Here is an 11,029-nt window from a genome sequence, read left to right as displayed (position 1 = left end):
AGGTCTTTATGATTTAATATGTTTAAAGAGTTAGAATGGTCTGCTTTGTATTACAGATAGCAACTTATTTGTATACTGCAGACAGATCCAAAGTGGCACTGGGTATCCTCACTGACTGTTAGGAGTATTCAATAGCAGCCAGAAAGGAACAAATTAGTAGTGATGGCATATGAAGAGTTTCCTTCTTTGTCAAGTAATCTTTCTGTTTTTTTTTTTTTTTAGCACACATATATAACCTATTCTTTATTTTGTTAAAGTGGATTTATTTAGGAATTATTTGACTTTATAGTAGTAATTCTTATGAAGGGAACTTATGTTTTTGGTTACTTTCAAAAATTATTTAGAGCTAAAAAATCTGAGTGAGGTAACAACCTCACAGCTGACATTAAATGTGAAATTCCCACCAAGTACCAACTCATGTGACTAACCAGAGTAATTTTGTAAGGAAGCTAAAAAAATAAAGCATGTTTGTCAGGGTGATGAAAAAATTCTTGGAAGTAAAAAGACTATTGTAATTATTAACTGTATTTTGTTTTTGTTATATCATATTGTTGTTTTCCTTCCTAGATAAATTTTTCATTGTATCCTTCAGTATTTTAACACTACTTTAGGAGTTTTCACTTCACTTTTGTTTCAGGTTCTTGTGAAATTTATTAATTTGTGGTTCTTACTGAGACAGTATTATATAATGTTTAGTTGTATGATGTGGAGATAGTTCTATTTGATTTATTGATTAGTATCATTCACTTTTACTTTAAAGTTTACTTGTAGCAAATGTTTTACATTGCTAAAGCAGATAGTTTGACAATGAATTTTATGTATCAAGTTGCTGCAAATGCAAGGTGGTGCTCTGATAGTTGCTAAGGACGTGGTGACTGTGATTGTATTGCATGAACACAATCAGACGATGGGAAAGCAGGAGCATCTAATTGTTATAGTCAACTATTGAAATAAATTGCTTTGTTCTATGTTATTGGAATTGAACTGTGCTAGGCCAAAATGCATAAAATATACCTTTCTCTTCTCTGTTTTTTTTTTTTTTTTTTTTTTTTTTTTTGGTTATTTTACAATCTAATAATGTCTGGAAAGCTTATGTAAAACTAGAGCACTGTACTTTTTTTTTTTTTTTTTTGAGATAGAGTTTCACTCTGTAACTCTGGCTGTCTTGGAACTCATTATGTAGACCATACTGGCCTCAACTCATATAGATATGTCTGCCTCTGCTGTTTGTTTCAAAAATCCACAAAATCAATTGTCATAGGGATTGTAATCTTTCTTAGAATAACAAATCTGGAGATTAATTATGAGTAAAGATCTCTCTGAAGTGGAACATCTCCTAAGCACTCCAAAAAGGAGGGATACATTTCACCTTGTGTAGTGGCTTAGATTCCTTTCTTCAAGGCAGTTTAAAAATAACTTAATCTCTAGAAGTTTAAAAATTAATCTTTGTTAAATCTTTGCGAGATGCTGATAGTTAAATGTTTGGAAATATTTGTGAAGAGGTAAAATTCAGCAGAAACAAGCATCCCACTCAGTGCTGCTTCTGCTTGAATTTGTACAGAAACACTGCGTGTGCGATTGTGAGTGTGAGTGTGTGTGTGTGTGTGTGTGTGTGTGTGTGTGTGTGTGTGTGTGGTGAGAAAATACCACATGCATTCTTTCGGAGAGTTTTCAGTTTTAACAGCTCCAACGAGATATCAGCGCTGCCACCGTGGGAGTCTAATGCATCTTCTGGAACTTTCTCGGGAAGATGGACAGTGGGTTATGTGCATTTTCAAATCTCAAGACTCAGGTTTGGGGACCATGGGCATGTAACTGACATTTAAGTTATGCAGCTAGATGAGATGGCCCTTCTTTAACTATTTATTAGGAATAACAAGGTAAGTAGGGAGCAGAGTGTCAGACACAGTCTTCTTCCTTGGGCATGGATTATGCTGTCACGCATGGGCTCTTACATGTTTAATTCTAAAACTCTATTTTTAATGAGAAATTAAGCCCTACTGATTTATCAAATATATATTTTTCAGCAAGGAAGTATTTCTATTAAAAAGCTATCAAGTTGCTGAAATATTAATGGGAGTACAATATCATTTAACTGAGGAGAATGTTTTGATTGAATCCTGGCTGTAACACCCAGAATTATGTTCTGTATTTTAATAGGGATGTTAAGAAAATAGATCCTGAGTAATAAATTGTGAAGTGGCTCAATTAACAGTTGTTAATTAAGAAAGATCTCACTTTTTAGGGGTTTGTAGAAGAATGCCAATGCATACTATGAAATGCTCCTACTTAAGTCTAGGCTTAGTAATTGGTTAGCTAACTATTACAGAGTTATGGACATGACTACTGAAGCTAAAAAAAATAAATTTCACTATGATCTGATTTTGGACCAGAGATTTCTGTTTGCTGTGCAATGCTTTTTAATTACATTTATTTATTGAGTGCATGCAAACTCTCACATGTTGATGGTAAATGATCGTGATTAGTTCCCATTTAAAGTCTACAGTCCAGCTTGCTTTCAGGGAGCTATTGTTTTATTATTGCAGGTTCTTTGCAAGAGCGGTAAACACAGTTGCTGTGTTTACTCAGCTTGAATAGTGACGGCCACATTTGCTCTCCGTTGGCTCTTGTGGATCTAAGTCTCTATCATTAGCTGTCTATAAACTCAAGACTTCCTGAATCTGCTGAAGGAAACTGACTACTGGATTGGAAAATCTCCACCCTTCAGCAAATAGCTTTGTGGAGTGATTCCTTGCTTCTTCCTTCCTTCCTTCCTTCTTCCTTCCTTCCTTCCTTCCTTCCTTCCTCCTTCCTCCCTTCCTCCTTCCTCCTTCCCTCCCTCCTCTGTCCCTCCTTCTCTCCTTCCTTCTCTCCTTCCTCTCTCTCTTTTTTCTTTCTTTCTTTTTCTGATAGGGTCTCATTGTGTAGTCTTGGCTTTCCTGGGACTCACCATGTATACCAGCTGGCCTCAAACTCTGCTTCCCTAGTGCCAGACTAAATGTATGTGCCACATGTCCAGGTTGATGCATTTCTTATGATTAAATTATTTAGAGTGGTGACTGTCAATGGGGATATGTGAAAACTTGCTAACTTTTGTTAAGGTAATCACAAAATAGATTTGAAATGATGTAGCTATGTTGTATGCTATGTTCTGATCTATTTCTATACAGATAAAAACTGTTAATTACCCATATAGAATAAAATACTCAAATCCTCAACACAGAGATTAGACCTGTCAGTGATCGCGTTCACATCCTCTCAGTTGCTGTTTTGCTGAACTAAGCAACCAGTGTCAGTCTCTTCCGTAAGCAATGGGCTGTGACCCAGTTTCTCTACTACCGAGTCCGAAGACTGGCTGCTGATCTATGAAACAGTGTGGTACGAAAAAGTTTCCAGCTAAGGATAATGGTGGTTAATGAGTAGTTATATTCTAGGAAGGCTGAATAGGAAAATTCAGAGGGCACCAGGCTTTCAGTGATGAGAGGAAAGAGGGTGGACAGAGGAGTAACACAGTCGAGAAGCATAGACCTGGTGCTGGGACATGGAGATGTAGGTGCACCGATGGCTGCTGCTGCAAAATGGCTCCCGGATTGTGCTAAAGCTTGAAGCATGGCGTGAGTTCCTTTGGCCATCGCTTCTAAATTAAACTTACTGTGGAACAAAGGTCTGGTGTCTGTGTTGGAATGAATAGGGATCCAATATTTCCCAACCAACGTACAAGTGAATCTGTGGCATATTGAGACAGAGTTCCAGGAGATGCCTTTTTTATATTTTCGTTCTTTTTTTTTTATCTTTCTCCTTTTCTTCTTTCTTCTTTTTTTTTCCCAAGACAGGATTTCTCTATGTAATAGCTCTGACTTTCCTGGAACTTGCTTTGTAGATCAGGCTGGCCTTGAACTTACAAAGAGCCTCCTGCCCCTGCTTCCTGAGTGTTGGGATTAAAGACATGTTCCACCACCACCTGGCATCTATTTTCTTAGGAAAGACAAATTTCGCTAGTTGAGTTGTTTTATTTAACAATATCCAGCAGAATTAATATTTATAACTTTCTAAATAGATTAGGACTTTAAAAATTTTAAAGTTACTTTTATTTATTTGTATGCACAGCTATGTGTGGAGATCAGAGGGCAACTTGTGGAAGTCAATTCTTTCCTTCTATCATGCAGGTTCCAGGATTGAGCTTAGGTCATCAGGCTTGAGGCCAGCACCTTTACCTGCTGAGTCATCTCAGTTTCCAACAACAGAAGGTCTTCATCAGTAATGGAAAATATATGTACTTCAACACAGACCTTTGTAACTAGCACACTGAATAAACAAGGGCTAAATAATCATGGAAAGTGAACTTTTTTTTTTTTTTTGAGAGATGCTCTCACTTTTTAGTCATGGCTGGCCTGGAACTCACTGTACACTAAGCTTGACTTAAATTCAAAGAAATTTGCCTGCCTCTGCCTCCCTAGTGCTGGGATTAAAGGCATGTGATCTATTACACTGGCCCTGGAAGTGGTGTGTGCGAATGTGTGTAATGTTGGGGTTTGAGTCTAGGTCCTTATACGTGCTAAGCACAGAGTACTGCTGAACTATGCTACCAGGCCCTATCAAAAAAAGCTACTGTGTTGTAGCCGGGAGTTTCTCCAGTTCTGCCCGGCCCTGTGGTCGGGATGAATCTCTCCCACCCTCCATCCACAGCTGCTTATAAAATAATCTCTCAGAGGCTTATATTAACTACCAACTGTATGCCTAAGGCTATGAATTCTTGCTAGCTGTCTCTTTCTTGGTAAGTTAACCCGTTTCTATTAATCCATGTGTTGCCACGTGGCTGTGGCGTTACTGGTCTGCTGGCATATTGCTCCTTGGGTGGCAGGCTGGTGTCTCTCCCACTCCACCCTTCAATTTGTCTTCAGTTTTGAATGTATCACCTAACCCTATCCTGCCCTGCCATAGGCCAATGCAGCTTTATCAACCAATCAGAGCAACACACATTCACAGCATACAGAAAGACATCCACAGCACTTCCCTTTTCCAGCCAGAATCTCAGACAATCTTATCCATTACTCTGAGACTGGCTACAGACTACACAGCTAGCTCTATTGAGACCTAACTATTTAAACCATTGCCCCCTAAACAGCAGGAAGCAATTCTAAGAAATGACGCCTTCTCTTCCAAAGGTTTCATTTTTCTCAGGGTTATAGATGGATGGTTGTAGGTTTGGGGTAAACAATAAAATTTACACTCAGTATTCTCCTTTAGAAAAGAAAAAGGGGAATGGATAGGTATAGTATATTAAGGTAGATTATTGTATCTACTAGTAAACTGTTTTAGCAAACTATCAGCCTTGGATAATTTGCACTGATATGGATTCTTGTATATTTGATACAATGTAAACGATTCTTATGGATATAATTTGTATACTGATACAAATACAAAACTATATTTGTTGTATTGTACATATAGTTCTACTCGTATTTGAATATTTTGTATATCGATACATATTAAGGGTATTGTTGTCAATTGCATGTTGTACTATACATTTCTCTCTCTGTTTAAGATATTTTGTGTATTGTCACAGTTTTGAGGTCACTCAGTCGGTAGAGCATGGGACTCTTAATCCCAGGGTCGTGGGTTCGTGCCCCACGTTGGGCACCAGATATTGGAGAATTATTTTGGCCACTCACGTAGTTAAAAGGATATTTATTTAATGGCGTAACTCACAAATTAAGTAATGGGTAGGTCGCAGGGTCTGGGAAGGTGTACGCAGTCCAGTGGTGTTCTCCGGAGCTTGCACAGTCAACCTCCACCGTTCAGCGTCCAGCACCGAGAGAGCGCACAGAGAAAGCGCTCACCCATCCAGCTCTCGGGCCCCCAGCGCCTCCCTGGCCCCGCTCGTAGGCATGACAGTTGCCAGAGTCTCAATGGGGGTTGGAACTTCCAGATACAAGCTGGAATGGCTACCCACTACACGGTACATCTGCTTACAGACTGTTTACTTGTTAATGTGAAGCCTTAGTTCTTAAGTTATTTAGGTAGATAAGACTTACAGAACTATAGTTACCCATGCTTGCCATTTCTATAGTTATGTTAGTTATGTTCTCCAGATTTACAGAAACATATGTCAGATGGATAGGTAATCTTCAACACTTCATAGACCTAGAGAATATGACATTTAAATAACTCAGAATTCTGTTGACGTGAGACGTGATTGTCCTGGCAGCACCTATCTGATCTTGAGAGAATGTTGGGCTTCTAGACATTTCCATTTGGAAGTTTGTCTTCTTGGCAAAATGGCTTGCTGGCAAAGAATGCCTTGCCTTGACTGTGACAGTATGAATGCTGTCTTCTGGACATGCAGGATACAAGGAAAAGTGACTGTTGAACTCTGCCAAGCAGGGTAAGATAGTCTTTCAAAATTCTTCTTTAAATGCTGTCAGATATTAGAGCTGTAGCCAATTTGAAGGCACCTATGATGCTGAGAAACTTTAGGTGACTGTCCAGGCTTCCAGCTGTCTCTGTCTATTCTTGCAAGAATTTTTGGAAATTTCTCATTTGCATTTTTCATTTTCTCAGGTATTATTATGTTCCTTTTCAGATCTTTGATGGAGTTGAAGACTACATAGTTACAGTTAATAATCTCCTCATATCTTAGCTAGAACACATTAGCACTAGAGTTAGAATCTTCAAGATAAGACAGCTATTGGAGTAATCTGGGTAATTTGCCATTTGCCTATGTTGTGGACATGTCTGGACATCTAGTGTGTCTTTCTTGTTTGATGTTGTTCTTGTTGGTTTTAGTTCCATTTTTGTTTATGTTATTACCCTATGTTTTTCCTGGATAATCTTGATAATCATTCTTATTGTATATAGTTTGCATTAAGTTTAGAACCTTCTTACTTAGACAAAAAGGGGAAATGTGATGGTATTTGCTCTGCTCATGACTTTGGGCTATAGGGCCAATGGAGGCAGTGTTTCCTACTGTTGTATGACTCTTTATAAGGAGTTGGAGAAGGCCACATGCTCTTGCTCCTGTTGCTGCCAGTGAAGTGGATTCGCTCCTAGTCAGATCAGAGGACTACTTCTGGGGTCTACTCTGTTGTGTATTTGTGAGTGTATTTCCTCAATTTATATCTTAATAAGTCCATAATACTGTGTTTTTGTCTCCATCTGTCCTTTAAGCTTGTTTAGTGTGTGAGGCATCACACTCTAATCACTTGGTGAGCACCATCAGCCTGATGATTTTTGCATCACTTAGAAGCCTCTCAATTACAGACAGTCCACTTAACAATGGCCTCATTTTGTCCGTGTTGGGTTAAGAAATCATTTCATCTATGTTTCATGTGATGGTTTAGCTCATAGCTCACGTGGAATCTACTGTATTATCTTGGCTTTAATCCAAGTCATTTGCTACATATTTATGCACCAGAAGAATATAAATGATACATAGAAAATTCTCATCATTTTGATTCCTAAGGATGATTCTAAATCAGCTTGTCCTGGCAACGGCTCTGTTCTATGTATTCTTCATTTAGTTCATGGAGATTTCTACTGAAATCCATCCACTTGACTCTTACCCCGTAATCAATTCTCTAGTCCATAAAATTCTTCTAAAAATATTTTCATACTTAGTCACAGATTTTGCTTATAAACTGTCCCCAAAATCTTAGGAGCTGATTTTTTCTAAACACAGACACATAATAATTGCATATATTTGTGGATTATAATATGATTTCTCATTCATGTGTATGATGGCAAGAATTGGATGTCAACCAATTCTAACAAAAATTTGTGCTTTGGCTCTGGAGAAGACATTTGTCATACAAGTGTGAGGACCCATGTAAATGCTGGTTCCAGCGTTCAGGAGGCAGAGACAGGGAATCCTGGAACAAGCTAGTTAGCTAGACTAGGAGGACCAGCAATCTACAGGTTCATCAAGAGACTCTGCCTCATTATATAAGGCAGAGAGTGACCAACAAAGACACTCACTGTCAGCCTTGAACCTCCACATACTTGTGAACCTGCACATACATGTGCATGCCAGATACGCAAAAATGTACACAGGCATGTATGGTATCACAAAATACACATGTAATAAATAATAGAAAATCTGTGTCTCCCAGATGCTGGGCAAGGGCCCTTTCTGCTCCTAGTGAAAATGGTTACTGGAGGTTACAACATCATGTGGCCATTATGTGTTGAGGGTTTCTGCCATTGGTGTTTTTCTGGGCAGGGTGGGGCTGGGGTTTCCTATCCTCTGTAGACTGTAGTCACGAGAAAGAAAGGTGAGGAAAATCCCTTCTTGCTTGGAGTCCGCACTCTCACCTGACACTATTCTGCCTGGCATAACACTGGTAAATGTCAGCCCAGGGATGCTATCATTCAGTCATCTTCCATGTAATGTATGTGGGCGACATAGGCGCTGATAAGCTAGAGGTGAAATGATTTATAGAGCAGTGCCCTGTGCTAAAAATACCAGTTGCTGATGATTCGGGAAAGTTAGAAATAGAAATAACCTACCAGCCATATATCTTCAGGGAGAAGGGCATACGGTATTTAATCATTTGTCCTCCCCCAACTCTCTGGGAAGAAAAAAAAAATCATGATCTCATTTCGAATAATCAGTGGAAGATTTTTCCATGCGCTAGGTGACTCAGGCATTAGAGTTTTGTCCTTTATTCTGAATCTTGTGACTTTACAAAATTAGCGATGGAGTTTTATCTCCAGCAAGTTTTCTTTATTGCTAAATTTTAGAGGGGTTGGGGAAGCAAAACTCATCAAGAGATGCGATTATTCTGTGCTTCGTGTTCCGTTGGGAGATGTGTATTATGTTCTCTTGTTTGTTGTCCATAAACTTGAGATTGTCCATAGCTCTTGAGTAACATTTACATTCACTCTGGTCCTTAGGAATCTTTCAGTGGACAAGGATGCAATTACTCAAAGAATGAAAGAAGGAAAGACACACTGAAGTAACAGGAAATACTTCATCATGTCGTCAAGCGTCAGATGAAGTTTGGATGCACAGGCACTTTTGCCCACAGGCGGCAGTAGTTACCAGTAACAGGAACTCGGGACTCATTTCTATACTTGAATTTTGCATTTTTTCGATACTTTAAGTGATTTTGCCTCCCTACAACATTCAGCTTTGTTAATTGTTGATTTTTAAAAGCTAATATTGTTTCTGTCTGAATAATTGAACTTAAAGTTTGCTGAAAGGTACATGATGGGAAAACATTTAGCTCCTATCATAAGTGAAAAGCTTTTCAAAGTCTGCGTTTCCAAAGGAAAGTGATAGTATGTGAAGGTTTAATTTTCTTTGTGACCATTCTTTCAAAGTGCAGTTGTGAGCCTGCGTACGGGAAGCTAGTGTGACACAAGTTTGATCTACATCTTCATGTACAATGTTTACTATATTGGCTGAGTTTCCATTTTATTTACAACTGATATAATGTAGGTATGAGGCTGTTCCTAATTCAGCAGGAGTAGCAAACCGGGAATTCATGTCAGAAAGTTATAGTCAGCGGACGATTTTACAGTTAAGCTGTCTCTGGCTTAGTTCCATGTTTGCGTCTGTCCTTGCAGGTGAGTGGAGGTCTTCTGTGCAGAGAGGAACTCTGGTAAGTGTTGGGAGCGTGAGAATCAGCTATTTCTAATCAGCAGTGTCTGAGTATTGGCTGGATCCAGTTTGGATAGCCCAAGTTCATATAGAGAATTTTAAAAGAGGATTTATTTTACTATTATGATATGTATGTGTGTTACTGTGCATGCAGTATATGTCTCGAGTGCAGTGTCACAGAGGCTAGCAGCATCAGATCTACCAGAGTCGGAGTCCTGGGCAATTGTGAGCATCCTGAGTGGAGTGCTGGGATTGAATTCAGGTCCTCTGCAAGAGCAGCAAGTACTCTTTTTTGTTTTGTTTTGTTTTTGTTTTTCGAGACAGGGTTTCTCTGTGTAGCTTTGCGCCTTTCCGGGAACTCACTTTGTAGCCCAGGCTGGCTCGAACTCAAAGGCTGCCTCTGCCTGCGAGTGCTGGATTAAAGGCGTGCGCCACACAGCCAGCTGAGCAGCAAGTACTCTTACTGCCGAATCATTTCTTAGCCCAAGATTGTTTCCTAAAGAACAAGTCTCAAGTAGCCTGGGATGGTCTCAGTTCACTATGTTACTAAGACTAACTTTGAACTTCTGATCCACCTGCCTCTACCTCTGAAGTGATGGGATTACAGGTGTGTGTGACTGTACCCAGTACTTCATACACGCTAGGGAAATACTTTACAACTGGCTACATCTTATCCTTAGTGTTTGTTTGTTTGTTTTTAAATATTGCTAGAGGCTTGGAGAGATGGCTCAAGTACTTAAGAATGCTTGCTGCTCCTTCAGAAGACCTGGTTCAGTTCTCAGCACCACACAGCACTAAAAACTATGACTCCAGTTCAAGGGATCTGATGCCTCTTCCAGCATCTGCAGGCCCAGCACACATGTGGTGCCATACATACTGTAGACAGATATTTTATGTACATAAATAAGAGACTAAATCTTTTAAAAGCATTATCAGGATTGGAGGATAATAGTAGCTTTTTAGCTTAAAAAAATTGTTAAATGAAAGACAAAACCAGATTTGCCCAGAAAATTCTTTTTCTGCATTTTGGCTTGTTTGTTTCCAGTAAGGAAGATTTTGATACCTCCATTCGAGGTCCACTTTGTCAGCAAGAAAAGAACAATGACTGGCTTGTGGAAGGTCACTTCAACTTTCTGACGTCGGTACACCATTTTAAGAAATGACCTTTGCCAAGGTGGGTGTGCTAAGTAGGACACTTGCTCCTGAAACAAAAGAAAACAGGTCTCCCCTTCATTTGGGGGTTATTTTTTGAGAAACCCAGTGCTTTAGCATGAAATGCCTTCCCGCCTCGCCCTCTCTCTTTTCTCATCTGTCTCTGTCTCTCTCACCAAGTTATGAGAACAGTTCCATTATTTAGTGATATTCTCAAAGCAAGAATAATGTAACAACTGTTTTAGAATGGCAATGGTCATGCATTTCAATGTATAT

This window comes from Peromyscus leucopus, unplaced genomic scaffold (genome assembly GCF_004664715.2).
Source record: "Peromyscus leucopus breed LL Stock unplaced genomic scaffold, UCI_PerLeu_2.1 scaffold_229, whole genome shotgun sequence".
Classification (NCBI taxonomy): domain Eukaryota; kingdom Metazoa; phylum Chordata; class Mammalia; order Rodentia; family Cricetidae; genus Peromyscus; species Peromyscus leucopus.
This window is presented reverse-complemented; position numbering follows the sequence as displayed.